Source organism: Lissotriton helveticus, chromosome 1_1 (genome assembly GCF_964261635.1).
Source record: "Lissotriton helveticus chromosome 1_1, aLisHel1.1, whole genome shotgun sequence".
Lineage (NCBI taxonomy): Eukaryota > Metazoa > Chordata > Amphibia > Caudata > Salamandridae > Lissotriton > Lissotriton helveticus.
The window spans coordinates 1,414,883,086-1,414,897,525 of NC_136057.1; the positions used below are offsets into that span (position 1 = coordinate 1,414,883,086).

Sequence of the window (14,440 nt, forward strand, 5' to 3'; positions counted from 1 at the left end):
TTGGTCTGCCAAAAAGTAATTCGATGTAGGTGGCATGTGCGCGGGTCCAAAGGGAAGAACAAGGCAAAGCCTCATTAAACAATCTGCAGGACCCATTTTTGGGATTTGATGTGTTGCCTCACTTGCAGAAAGTGGCTGATCCTGCTTCCTAGCAGATGTCTGTGTCCCCCAAAGTGTGCACTAAAGGGGTTACCAAGGTTATGGAGGGAAGAGTGGAGGAATGAAATGTGCATTGACCTCAATGGCAGGTTTTTGTCTGTTGGGACCACAGGCCGACCCTGAAAGGTCTGGCAGGCCTGTTGTGTGAGTGGTGGAGCCGGACACTCACTATGCCAAGCCCCTGCCATATCCTCAGAAAGAGGTACATTGTTTGGGGGGGGGATTTAACAACCGACCAGCTCCGATGCCAACACATATAAAAGACTCCTTGCCACTCCCAAGAACTGTTCTACTCGGGGATTAGAACTTACAAACCTTTAACGTTTTGGGGGAAATGCTAATGCAAAATATATTGTTCACCCTCTTGACGGCAATGACTCCACTCTCTCAACCGATTTCATAGTAATGACTAAAAACGCGCCACTTACGGCAAAAAAGGGCCTCACCAATAGAAGGTCCCCTAGCCAGTTTGGGGTGTTTTAGGTAGTTAAGGGATGGGTGGCCGGGAGGGGGGAGATCTGAATCTATTGAACTTTTAACAGGTTTCCGGGCAATGCTCATACAACAGAAGTAAATCCCTACCTTAAAGGTAAAGAATTTACACTTTTTAAATAATTTTTAATGAAAAGTTAGCATAATTAAAATGTATTATCCCGCTTGTAGGTTAAGAAGGGTCCAAGCAATAATTGGTGTACCTGCCAAGCACGGTGCGTTTTAACTTCAAGGGATGGGAGGCAGTGAGGGTGGTGGGAGATGGGGCGAAGGGATGTTGATTATGTGTTTTTATAGTGTTAAGATTTTAAGTAATCGCACGGTTAATAAACTATTTACTTACATACTGTTGGGGGGGATTCCCGAATAGGAGTTGAAAGGCCCAAATAATGTGCTGCCGCTCGGCTCTTTTTAAAGTGCTCTAGGGTGGAGTCCACCTTTTCACTAAATAGGCAGGAGCAATTGAAAGGCATGTCTGCATAGACACCCCGATGTCCGAGGAGAAGACTGTAGACCTCATCCATGTGTAGCAGTGGAATGGCGCTTGTTCCTATAGCCTTTCCCAGACAATCTGTGCTGTCTAGACAATAGCGGATGATGAATTTGACCATATTAAGACTATACAGAATGGTCAGGGCTAAGACGGCACATAAATCATCTAGGACCTTTGGTAAACTCTCTCCAACCAGCTCCCACAGTGCGTTGGTATAGCGTCCGAGTAGGCAGCTTTCATTAACCAAACTCAAAGCAAGGTTAGCAGTGGAGAACATTTGATTACCAAATGTAAGGAGTGGTTGAAAAGGTGTTCAGGTTTACTTTACTGGTAGATGCCTGTACCAACACGATTTCAGGGTTTGGGTGCTGAGTCAAGAAATCCGGGTCGCCAGTGGCCGGTCTATGGTGGCGTGAGTCTTGTTGGTTGACTAGGGGACCAGAGCATGCTTTAGCCCAAATATCCAACAGTGTGTCTATAAGGGCTTGATTGAAAGGCAAGAGAGGTTTGGTTGGTGACTGGCCTGGCTGCAGGACCTGTTGGGACCTTCGTTTTTACATCCATAGTGGGGCAGTAGAGATCAAGGACCTCAGCAGCCCTTCTAATCAAACTAATGAAAAATGTACTTTCTTTTGTTGCTGGGCTAGTGGGGGGAACCAACCCAGTACAGGGTGTGGTGTCCAGCCCAATGGCATCCTGCATTTACCAGATGCCATCATAGGGTGAGGCAAACCCTTCACATTCCCACCATTGCCATCCCCACATGGCAGGCTCTTGGCTCAGCCAGAGTCCAAAAGCTGGTGTACAGTCTGTGCATGGTTGCGCAGAAGAGGAATTGTGTAGAAGTCTGATGGATTCAGTATATTGCTAAGCACATCAATATCTGGACGTGGACTCGACCAAGTTGAAGCTCGCTGGGAGTTGGATACTAAGATGGGTTACGGTTTCTCCTCCGGCAACAGTGGCATTGTACAGGTGCAGATTATTTTTTATTGGTGAACATAATCCATACAAAAGAACAAAATAAAAGAACATCTAACAAGCAACCAATCAGCAAGGAATAGGGGTATACAGATGATATAGCAAAAACAATCAGTAAAGGAAGAGTCATGGAGAAAAATATCAGAGAAAATACCCATGGTCTTGGCCAGCCAATGTCTCACCCATCCAGAGCCTAACTGGTAACCGAAATCTTTCCCAACCTCCTCCTACAAACATCATTATCTAACAAAGACATTTCCCAAAACCCATTCAGAAATTCATGCCACCTCACCCAGAGACTTGGGGCCACGCGCTTGCAAGCCAGAAAAAGTCTGTCCAGAGAACGAAAGAAAAAAATATAGCCCGCAACATTTTGAGGAATAGCAGATGAATGCCCTAGCATAATTGATTTCAAATCCCACATGAGAGCAAAGTGCGAAATACTGTTAATTTTCCAAAAAACAAATGCCACGTAGCCAAGTAGGACTGTACAAGCAGTGAGGACGAACTACATTGCCCCTTCCACCCCACATCGAAAAAAAATGATCATCCTTTCTAAGCTTCAGTACCCATAAACGGTGAGGAGTATAATACAAATCATTAATGCATCTGATGTAGTGGACCTTCATTCGGTGAACATTAGAACACTATGTGCAAGAAAAATTACTAAGCCTCATATCCACCTTTTACTACTGATCCCAGGTGCCTGCTCCATTAATCTGCCCTTTGCTGAAAGAGATCAGACCGATGGTCCAATCAGCTGACAAAATTAACTTCTAGGACACATTGATGTTTCCCTTCCCAGCAGCTCTCATTAAGAAATCTGAAAGAGTGTTTTGAGAGAAGCCAATCTCATCCAATGCCAGTAATGAAATGTCGAATTTACAAGTACCTAAAAAAATAATATGGGGAAGAGAAAAACGCTGCTGAATAGTCTCGAAAGGAAGAAAGTCATGCCCCTCGAACATTTGTCCTAGAATAAAAAGTTTAGCCACCTCCCAGCTCTTCTGGAAGCTGTGATGAATACAGAGATGTTAAATAGGTTTAAGTCCTAAATATGTATATTGATTTAAAAAAGTGGTGTCTGGAAAACCTTTATTGAGAGAACTCCAGATTAGATGAAATCCCTTTACAGTCTTAAACGGGGTCCTTTTAAAGTAGACTGTTTTGATCATGCCAATGCAAGGGGCAACGGATTACCCTAGAGGTAAATACTCACAAACATATGGCCCCGCATCCATATTCCCCTACCCATACCCAAAAGTCGAGACAAAAATTAAGGGAGATAGTAAAACTGCAAAGCAGGAAGGAAGACCCCTACTTTGTCCCTAGGCAGCTGCAGGAGCTGTATATTTATAGCGAGGTTTCTTATACTCCAGATTAACTTCTGCCAGCATGCCTCATCTACATCAGATTCTCCACTGCTTATGTATGAACTGAGATTAATGCTGATTGAACAGCCAGGTTTTTAGCTGTTTACGGAAGGACCAGAGAGAGGAACTGGTCCGAATTGACAGAGGTAGGGTATTACACAGTTTTGGGGCCGAAACCAGGAACCGACAGTCTCCCCAGGAGACGGTCTTGGTACGGGGCACCACTAGGTCGTTGAGAGTAGATGATCGCAGTTCCCTAGGGGGATGGTAAAGGATAAGATGGTCTTTGAGGAACTGAGGTCCTTGTTTACGTAGTGCCTTGTAGACAATGCAAAGGGTTTTGAACTTGACCCGGCTTCTGATTGGAAGCCAGTGAAGTTTTCTGATGGTGTCGGATGCGGACGTATGTGTGGGAATTCTGGCGAGTAGTCTTGCTGCCGCATTTTGTATTGTCTGCATTTTGTTTAACACCCTGATCTGAGCATTAGCAAATAGACCATTGCAGTAATCCAAGGTGGACAGCACTAGAGCGCGTACCAAAGTTTTACCGGCGTTTTCAGGGAGGAAGGGAATGATTTTCCGTATTAAACGCAGTTTATGAAAGGCCGAGGATGCTACTTGCTTGGCATGGGCAACGAAGTTAAGTTGATCGTCAAAAACAACTCCCAAAGTCCTTACCTTGGAAGCGGGTTTAGGCAGAGTTCCGAAAGACGCAGGCCACCAGATGGGAGACCAGCTTGGTGCGAGTTGTCCAAAAATGACAACCTCCGTCTTGTCGGAATTAAGTTTTAGACAATTGGAGGCCATCCAGTCTCCAATTGCCAGCATACCTTCTTTGAAGCTCTCGGCCATCTTATGGCCATTGTTTTTAATGGCCAGGACTAACTGAGTGGAGTGTCATCTGCATATGAGGTAAAGCTCATCCCATGTGCTCGAATGATATTGGCTAGGTCCGACATGTAGATATTAAAAAGTGTCTGACTCAGGGATGAGCCTTGAGGGACCCCACATGGCAGAGACAGATTAGTCGATTGGTATGATCCCAAGGTGACAGCCTGAGTTCTGCCTGATAGAAAGGAGGCCAGTAGATCTTTGGCAACTTGTTGGATGCCCATTTTATCGACACGGTCGACCAGGATCGAGTGGTCGACCTTGTCGAAAGCTGCAGATAAATCTAGTAGCACCAAGACTGCTGTTCCTCCTTGATCTCGGATGACTCTAATGTCATCCGCGGCTTTGATCAAGGCGGTTTCGGTGCCATGGAACTTACGGAACCCAAATTGGGTGTTATCCAAGTGATGTTCCTCAATGAATTCGGATAACTGTGAATTCATTGCTTTTTCTGCAGCTTTTGCCAAGAATGGGAGGCTGGCTATCGGTCGATAATTTTTCAGGTCATCCTTATCAAGATGTGGCTTTTTTAGGAGTGGTTTAAGGAGTGTTTTTTTTAGAATTTCCGGATAAATCCCAGATCTGAACATGCCATTACAAATTTGAGTGACGACAGGTATCAGGATGTCCATAACTGGAGGAAGGATTTTAAAGGGCATGGATCTAAGGCTGAACCGGTTTTAATCGAGGAGATAATATCCGATGTTTGAGCCTCATTAATGTCTTTAAACTGTGTAAGTAAAGAAACAGGCGGTATGGAGTTAGTGGTTATTGGGGGATTATTAATATTAGCGGAGAAAACTGTGTAAATATCATTGACCTTAGTAAAGAAAAAGGTTCTCAATGCATCACAAAGGGATTGAGAGGGGGAGGATTTAAATCGGGGGAGTATCCGGCTAAGTGCTTGGTTGTATCGTAAAGCTGTTTTGTAGAGTTCTTGGCTTGCTCTATCCGTTCGCTGAAGTACTTCCTCTTGGCTTCAGCGATCATAACTTTATATTTGGCAAGCATCTCCTTATAACGGGTTTTGCTCTCATCGCTGTACGACTTCCGCCAATGCCCCTCCCTGTTCCTACAGAGTTGTTTCTGGTCCCTAAGATCTTCGGTGAACCATGGTGCAGAGGGGGTCGATCTGTTTCTGGTAACCTGTTTACGGGGGACAAAAGAATTAGTGGCAAGACCCAGCCAGTCCTAAAATTGCTTGGTGGCAGTATTAGGATCAGTGGATAATATGGGCTGCGAGTTGGTGAGACGGGTTTTTAAAATAGCGCTGTCTATATCTTTCCAGGCCTTAAAAGGTTCACGGCTGGAAGAGGGTGCATTGACAATGGGATCTTCAATGGTGGTAATTGTGCCCAGAATTGCATGATGGTCCGACCATGTGAGTGGAAGGCTGTCAGTTATGTGAAGACCCTCCAGGTTAGAAAAGATGCCGTCCAAAATATTACCGCTGTCATGCGTGGGGGAGTTGACCAATTGAGGAAGCCCTAGGGTGTTCATGCCTGATAGAAGGGAGACGGTATCACTGTCTTCCAGTTTCTCTAAATGGAAGTTAAAGTCGCCCAATACCGTTAGGGACCTTTCAATAGCTAAGGGTTCTAAGATGGTGCTAAGATCTGAGAGGAATCCTGCCCGTGCTCCAGGTGGTCTGTATAAAAGTATTCATAACCGTAAAATTGGACGGTACAAGCCACAAAGGGTAGGATCCTTCCCTTTTTGAGGAAAGTAACATTGGTCTTTCACCAAGACCCCAGGACCTGACCCAGCGCATTGAAAGAACTGATAAGATCCTGAAGGAACAAGGCCAGAATATGTGAAAAGACTGCATAGAATTCTAAAAGAATTCGATCTGGACTGGAGGCCTTGCCCTTAGCTAAAGAGCCGATAGCTGTTTCTACCTCAGACAATGTTGTGAGCTCTTCTAATGTAGCCTGCTGAGCCTTGTTCAGCTTACAATGAAAATGCTTCCTATGAATTGGTGCAAAGCCTCAGTGGAGGCAAAGCAGTCCTTGACAGAGATTCTGATCAAATAACCGGAATGCCTTCCTGATGCCCGCAGGATTTGTCACAAGCTCCGCCTTTTTAGATCTAATTTGCTGAACAGCATTAGTACTAGTGCTATCATTGACTCTAAAGTAGAGTAGCCAGCCCATCTCCTCAGCTGCCTGGCATGCAACTTTTTAATTGTTTCATGCCGTATACTCTTCCTGAGAGACTCCTGCAGAATAGCTAAGAGTAGAGCCTGTTTGAATCTACTCCATAGTGGCTACCCTCCACTGATAAGCAGCAAACTCCAGCATGTGTCCTGGCATGAGGCCTTAAGCCCATCCCAAATGTCAATGATAGCTGCAGGTCTGACATTAACCTCCATATACTCCCTGAGGCGCATGTTCATTGAGCGGATACAATCATCTTCCAAGAGCAGTTTTAGCTCAAATGTCTCCAACCTTGCAGAGACTGGAGAAGCCCTCTCGATTGAATAAACAGGGATAAAGGATTTTGATCAGATATATTTCTCAGATTACCTAAAATCTTCAAGAATGAAATCAGAGACTGGCTAACTAAGAACATGTTGATACTTGAGAAAGATTTGTGGAGGCAAAGTAAAAAGTAAAGCCAGGTTTGTTATCTCTCTCATAACGCCATACATCAACGAGGGCATAGGAGAACATAAGCAGTTACAGTACACCCCTGAGTCGTTGCTTCCACCAGTGGGCTGGATTCAAGTTTCCCTGACCGTGATACGTAGAATCTATTTTAGGGCATAGTGTGACATTAACATCCCCACAGATAAAAAGGGGCGACGGCCAAAAGTGCAGCTCAGCCAATAAGAATTCAACAACTGTCGGGTCATAATTCAGCCATATTCTACACAAATATTAAAACGCTTGCTTACTTTCTGATTGGTTGCGATAAGCCACTGTCCTCCAGACTCAACCTTTTGCCTCACCACCCCCTATTTACTACCCCAAACCAGCAGTGTAACACCCCTCTGGGCTGAGCGGAAACACAAAGTACATAAGACTCTATAGCCAAGCTCCTTTAACAGTAATATTTGTTCAAAGGGAAGATGCGTCTCCTGGAGACAAATAATTATTTGTGATTTAAGAGTATGTAGTTCTTCCCTGGCTATCTTGTGCTTATGAGGCGATTTGAACCTATATCTATCCATCTCTCTATCCATCCATCCAGGAGAGAATGTGCAAATGCTAGCCAAGACCCCCTATCATTACCAGCCATTATCACAGCAGGTCAGAACCAACATGCTTCCCTTAGACACCATACATCTGCCACCCCTCACCCTGGAATTGAACCCCAAAATTAATTGTTCCAATGTTTCCCAGTCACCAGCCTTTTCTCCGATTTGTACCCCCAAACCTTTCAAACCCCTCAAGCAAAGAGTAGAACCACACAACAAAACTTGTACCAAATCGTCCCCCACCCCTCCTTAACCCACAACTAAAATGCCCCATCACGCCGCACTAGGCCCTGAAAAAAAGGCCATTGGCCACAAAACATAATCTAAATGCTAGATGGCTCATGTTCCCGTATAGGCACAGAACCAAGCCCTCTCCAAGTACATCTTAGCCTAAAGAGCAATACAGCCCCCACCAATTATCCAAGCATAACTTTTAGCCAGTAAGTAATACCACCCATGCTGCCAAATTAATTCCGCACTGTTGCTGGCTCCAGGAGAGAAACTTTTGCCCCGATCTTCTGCAGGAACGGTATATTTTCCCGGATCTGCCTGCGCCACACCACTGTTTGATGACTAAAGTCAGACCAAAACAGAGAATTCAACCCCACATGCCCTGATAGGTGACTTAGATGGGGTCGCTCAATAGATATCCTGTTGCAGTATAGAATTCCTAAATCAGATGTGAATGGCGCGGGGGTAATGGGAAGATTCACCCTTGCTGAGAGGCCTAAATGGAAAGCGATGTGCCCTCTGTATCATGCCGTCCATGTTCGAATCACTTTGTGTACGAAAAGATTCTCTAAATAGACAGACAACATAGACTCTAGTCTAGGGTCATCTCCTTCCTTCCCTTCTAGAATACCCAAAACTCAAAGGTCAGCTTGGATGAGGGTCTGATCGAAGATGGCAGCTCAATGCTAGACATGGCTCGTCTCTGGGCCCTCCCGGGATGTAGCCAAAGGATCCAGCCCACTAGGCCCCCTCTGGGAGGGGTGGGGACACCGCAGCTGACTACTTCTCACTCCTCCCATAATGCTGACCGATCTGGTGGTAGATGGTTTGCGGAGCGATGAACAACGAGCGGGGAGCAGAGTCGGCATCTTCCCATGGACCTCGGCACTGTGGAGAGGATGGCACCTCTTTTCTGTGGCTGGTGATTTCTCAGCAGCTCAGTTAGTAAGTGCCGAGCGGGTCATCAAGCTGCTGGTACACCAGCAGCAGCCTGGGGGAAACTATTGGACTGCATTTGCTGCATTGTTTCCCTCGCAGCCACCAGACGTACTGCTATCCGGATTTTCACAATGTTGCAACATTGTATAGGGCATTGACTTCAAGAGCTGCATGTAAGACAATTCTAAGAGATTACCGATCTCTGGGCACTTCTACTTGCTTTAACTCACCATATAGTGGCTGGGATGCCAGTTAAGGGGACAGCAAAAGGAAGTGTGGGGGAGAGGGGGCCGGTAGGAGCTGCCATTCTCACCCCACGAACACTCAAAAGGAAGCGGCTTCTGCAGAGTAAGTTGGCAGCCAATAATGCGGATGGCCCTGGAGGACCTAGTGCCCCGCACTTTAGGCACCGTCAGGGGACATCTGAACCTGACTGGATCAGCCTGTAAGACTCAAGGAGCTTGTAAGAAAGTAGGATCTGCTTTCATGGTTAACCCCACTTTTTGCTGGTGTTATTCTATTTTCTGACTAGGATCCTGCTAATCAGGACCCCAGACACTGTGCTTCCTCTCTAAATTTGACAGGGGTAAGTACTTTGGTACCTTCCCAAGTGGATACTGGTGTACCCATGTAAGTCCCTAGTATATGGCACTAACAGCTAGATTCATCAAGCCGAAAACGGCTCGCAAAGGGCCAGATTCTGATAATCTGGCCTTTTGCGAGCGCAATTTTTGCATTTGGGATTCATCATCCCAAATGCAAAAATCGCTAATACAGAATTCGCATTTTAGCGAGGAATTGAATTTAAGGAATCTCTATTTGAGATTCCTTAAATGCAATTCATGAAACTTTTACAAATTGGGAAATCGCAAATTCCGGCCGCTATTTACCACGAAGTCTGACTTCGTGGTAAATAGCGAAAACTTAGAAAAATGCACTTTAGTGCATTTTTCTAAGTGGTATGTTACACACACACATGTCCTTTGGACATGTGTGTGCGCAACATCAGGCTACATTTCCATTTCAGGGGTGCTACAGGGTGTCCTTTGGACACCCCTGGCACCCTTGAAATCGCATCCTTATTTGCGATTAGCAAATTGCTAATTGCAAATAAGGAATAACTCCCCATTCATTCCTATGGGCCTCAGGCCCATAGGAATGAATGGGGAGTTATTCCTTATTTGCGATTAGCAATTTGCTAATCGCAAATAAGGAGGCTGTAGGAATCGCAATTTATTTTGCAATTTCTACATGAATCCCGATTTGAGAGTCCTTAATAGCGATTCCTTAATAATCGCTATTAAGGACTCGCAAATCGGGACCATGATGAATCAACCTGTATGGTACCCAGGGCATAGGTGCACCATGGGCCTCCACTGAGCTGCTGCATGTGTTATGCCACCCACGAGAGACCACTTAAACTGTGACTACAGGCCTCCCATTGCAGCCTGTGTAAGTTGGTGCTAGCACCACTTACAACAGATACACATTTCCTTATATCTGAGGTCACTGCACTTAAAACCTATGTCACCCCTATGGCAGGCTCTTCAGTCCTGAGGGCAGGGTGCTTGGGTAAATGTGTGAGGGTCCCCCTGCATGAACAGGGCCCCTCTACAAATCCCAAAGTCGATTCTCCAGGCTTTGCAAGTGTGGTAAGCGTTTTAATACATATAGTGGACATCAAGTCAAATATGAGATGTCTAACTATATATTAGCAGCACCAAAACGAGTCATGCTTGGTATCAAACATGTTGGGATCCTACCCCAACACTGATTTCAGTGTTGGATGTAGGATCCCATGTACTGGGGGGCTCCCCAGGGTGCCCCCCTGAAATCCCGGTACCAGCCTTTTAGAGTAACAGAAAGCTAGTGCTGCTGCAGACAACAGACACGTTTCTGCCCTCCTGCTGCTGAGCTCTTGCAGGAGAAGGCAGAACAATAGGTTTCCTGCCACAGGGAGATGAGACCACCTCCCAGACAGACTTAGTGTATTGAGGAGGGTGGGGGGGGGGGCGCTTGCCAGTGCTACCAGACTGCTTTAAAGGGCATATTTGGTGCCCTCCTTGCATACTCCAGTTTGAGCCGTTGGCTCCTGCTCTGGCGCGAAACTAGACAAAGGACATGGGAGTATCCTCCCCTGTGTCAAGCCCCTCCTTTGGGAGGGATCCTTAAATTGCCCCAATCCTTTCCCTAGGGTACTTAAGGGTTTACCTGTGGGTGGCTCTTCATATTCGTCGTGGGGCAAGATTCAAACTTGAAACCACTTCAACCATCTGGGCACCTTGAACTTCACCAGGAACAGAGATTGCATCAAGGAAGACTCCTGCTGGTCCTGGCCTTGTCGTCCTGCCAGCCTTCTGCGTCTGTGCCTGTGTTCATCCAGGTTCCTCTTCAGGCCTGGGGGCATCAAGGACACCCAAAGTAATCACCCTTGGAGTGAAGGAGTCACTCCCCTGCATCTGCAGGCACCGCGACAAAGCTGACCGTTCTGCTGCTCCGGACGTTTTACGGAGTCCGAAAGGCACAGCAACACAGGTGGTGGTTCTGCAACTCCCTCGAGGCCTGGCCTGTTCTCTCAGCAAGTTTCAGGCCAGTATCCCTCATCAGAATTGCTGGAACAGAACCCCTGTCCACTGCTTCGACTTGCCGTTGCCACGGCTTGTTGGCTCTGTCCTCCAGAGATCTTCGGGGTACAAGAAGCTCCAGCCTCCAGCATCTCTTCCTGCCAAATCTTCATTCTCACTGCATCCTCTGCACTGTGGGCCTGCATCTTTGGTGAATTGCTCGAGGTTCTCTTGCAATGCCCATGCCTTCCGCCTGTGGGTCCTTTTGAGGGTCTTTGGCTTCAGTGGGCTCCCCTGCTTGCTTGGGGCATGCTCTAACTCTCCTGCACTTGGTGAATCCCTTTGACCTTGCTAGTCCCAACGTTGCACCTTTTTCATTTAGCATATCTCTGGCTGCTGCCAAAGCTTGTTGGTGCTCCAGCCGGACACCGACCCCCTGGTTCTCTACTTCCGACATAGGACACCTGGTGAACGGCTCCTTGTCTTCTGCAGCATTGTCTTGTCCTTGCAGCAATAAGGTCAGCATAAACCCTCCTTAATCTTCTGTCGGTGTTCATTGATCTTCCGTGCCTCCTAGACAATCCAGAGTGGCATATACTCTGTCCCCTCTGCTTGCAGGTTCTCCTCTTCAAGAATCCATCCTTTGATTCCACTGGACTCTCACCTTCTTCACCAGCAGAATCTTATCTGAAGTCCTCCATTGTGGTTTACAGCGGTTTCCGACATCACTTCGCCCCTATGCACCGGCTTCCCTGGTGCAGGTATCCTGGTTGCTGGTGTATCCACGGGTGGGGTGACTCTCCAACCTTCCATCTTCCACAGGGTTTCTTCAGGTTCCACTGGGAAGGGTCCTTCTTGAAAACTGCAACCGCAACGTTCCCATTGACTTGCATTGAGTACGTGGTTGTGTTTCCACTTTGCACAGTCTCCGTGGGGTTCCTGGGTACTTACCTTGGGTGGTTCCTTGTGTCCCCAGCTCTTCTGAGTCTTCTGGTCCAAGTCCAGACTTTGGTCACAGTTCAAATTCCACATCTTTAGTATATGGTTTGGTCTCCCCCTGGAGACCACTGTGTATTTGTGCTTACTTACCCGTTTTACATAAAAAATATTGTGTATATTGTGTTGATATCTCCGGGTAGGAGATATACCTATGTGTTAGTGAGTGTGTATAATAAATATAACTATTTTTAGAACTAAAATGTGTGGTTCTTTTTCATTTTAACCTACACTATATGATTAGTTCTGGTAAAACAAGCTGCTTAACACTCCTCCTGGACTAGGCCCGAAGGCTGCTCTCCACAGCGACCACTTCCGAGAGCTTTCTATGGTTGTAAGACCACTAAAATCACCATAAGGGTTGTCTGGATTAGTGCAAGGTGCTTTACTTAAATTAGTGTGTACCATATACTAAGCCAGCATCATATATAGCTGTATTGATCTGCCCATTAATTCTGGTACTACATTACCCGCTGTGGATGCAATGGGTACAGGGTCTGGAGGGGCATCTACAAGTTCTCAGATAACTATGGATTCCTATGGCTCCCCCTCTTCCTGCTGCTATAAGAAGTGGTGCTCTCAGAGGATACATCTAGGAATACTGCTGCCCCTTAAATCCTCATACCGAGCCTGGCATGACGGAGCAATCAGGTAGTGCCAGTTCTGCCCTCCTAATTTCAAACTCCTCACTGGTGGTGCCTCTTGTTTTGGGAGCGGAGGAATCCTCCTGTGTTCTGACTGAGTTCAGCGGAAGGTGCTTTAAGATAATGCGGATTTAAGGAAGGAACAACAGCTTGAGCCAGGAAATGTACAGATCAATACCTCACAGACTTTTCTGCTGGGGGAATCAGCCACTTTGGGAGTATCAGTCCTTCCCGCTATTGTTGCCACGGGGACAGAAGCCCAGGAGGTTTTTCTTTTCTCTTTCAGAGTCCAGTAGCCTGTCAGATACAGACTATCAAGACCAAATGGCCTGTCCAGCGCTCATGAGGAGATGTCCTCTACTTTAGGGGGCTTCGGGCTCTGCGGTTTCCCCGGTTGTCCGGCCTTGCTCAAGTGGTACTGGGGGTCTGACAACTACTCCACTTACATCTACTTTGGATGTGGGAATCTTGACCCTGCTTTCTCACGAGGATGAGATGCTTTGGGATCCTGATGGGACTGAAATAACACCCACTGATTCCCTTCCCTCAGCCTCTATCCCCCCTTCAGCGGCCAATTTGTCTGTTCCTATGGTTTCGGCTTCGGTGGGCGAATCCGTGCAGGAGATATCGGTATGCTCCTACTTTGGCTGCTATTTTGAACCTTCTCCAGCAACATAGGGAAGAATATAGTAAAGATTCTCTTGCATTGAAAACAGCCAATCAAAAGGCTCTAAAGACTGAGGTGGAGACATCTCAGGCCGCCCTTTGCACGGTCATCAGAGAACCATCTTTCCTCCAGCACAATTCTCAGCTCTCCAGTCATTTGGCATCTGGAGAATAGATTACACTGGTGTAGATTTTGGTGCTAATCCCAAAGTGGTCTCAAGAGCCACAAATGACTGAGTATGAACCTGCTGCTGGTACCTGAATGGAGATACTTGTGAATCCTTGGGCCTGAAGGAACGACAGAGGGATCTGGAACCATGCCAAAGATGCACAGCATGGCCTCTTAAAAGGCTTCAAACTGTTGTGCTGTTGCTGGTGGACCTGGGAACTCACTGGAAACAAGGATGGAATAAGCTCCTCTGTGGAATGGGAGTGAGACCTGGAGGGGAGGTGACATTCTCGTGCCTTTTCTGGTAAACAAAACTTTGGGAGTGGGTCCATGCTTTTGACTTCGACTTGGAGCAGGACCGTCGCGGTGCCTCTCAGAGCTTCACCACATAGAGATTCGTATTTGGATGGCTTTGAGATTCATCTGGGTGCAGTCAATACAGGCCTTGGAGTCATGTGTCAAAACCCAGGTACCAGAGGCACACCTCATGGGAATTAGTCACAGACATCTGTTCATGACAGTTAAGGAAAGATTTAAACCCAGTTGTTTTAGGAGACGACCCTTAGACACTGTAAAATCCGTAAAATCGCTCCACAGTGATGAACGGAGGAGTGGAGCGTCATATTCAGGTCAGAGTGAGGGA

General features: G+C 46.6%; 1 protein-coding gene across 1 annotated transcript in view; it reads right to left on the reverse strand.

Annotated features, from left to right (window-relative positions):
* DNM2 (dynamin 2) overlaps positions 1–14,440 on the reverse strand; it is a 779,238-nt gene that overhangs the window by 64,059 nt on the left and 700,739 nt on the right. The gene's annotated exons all lie outside the window — the stretch shown is intronic.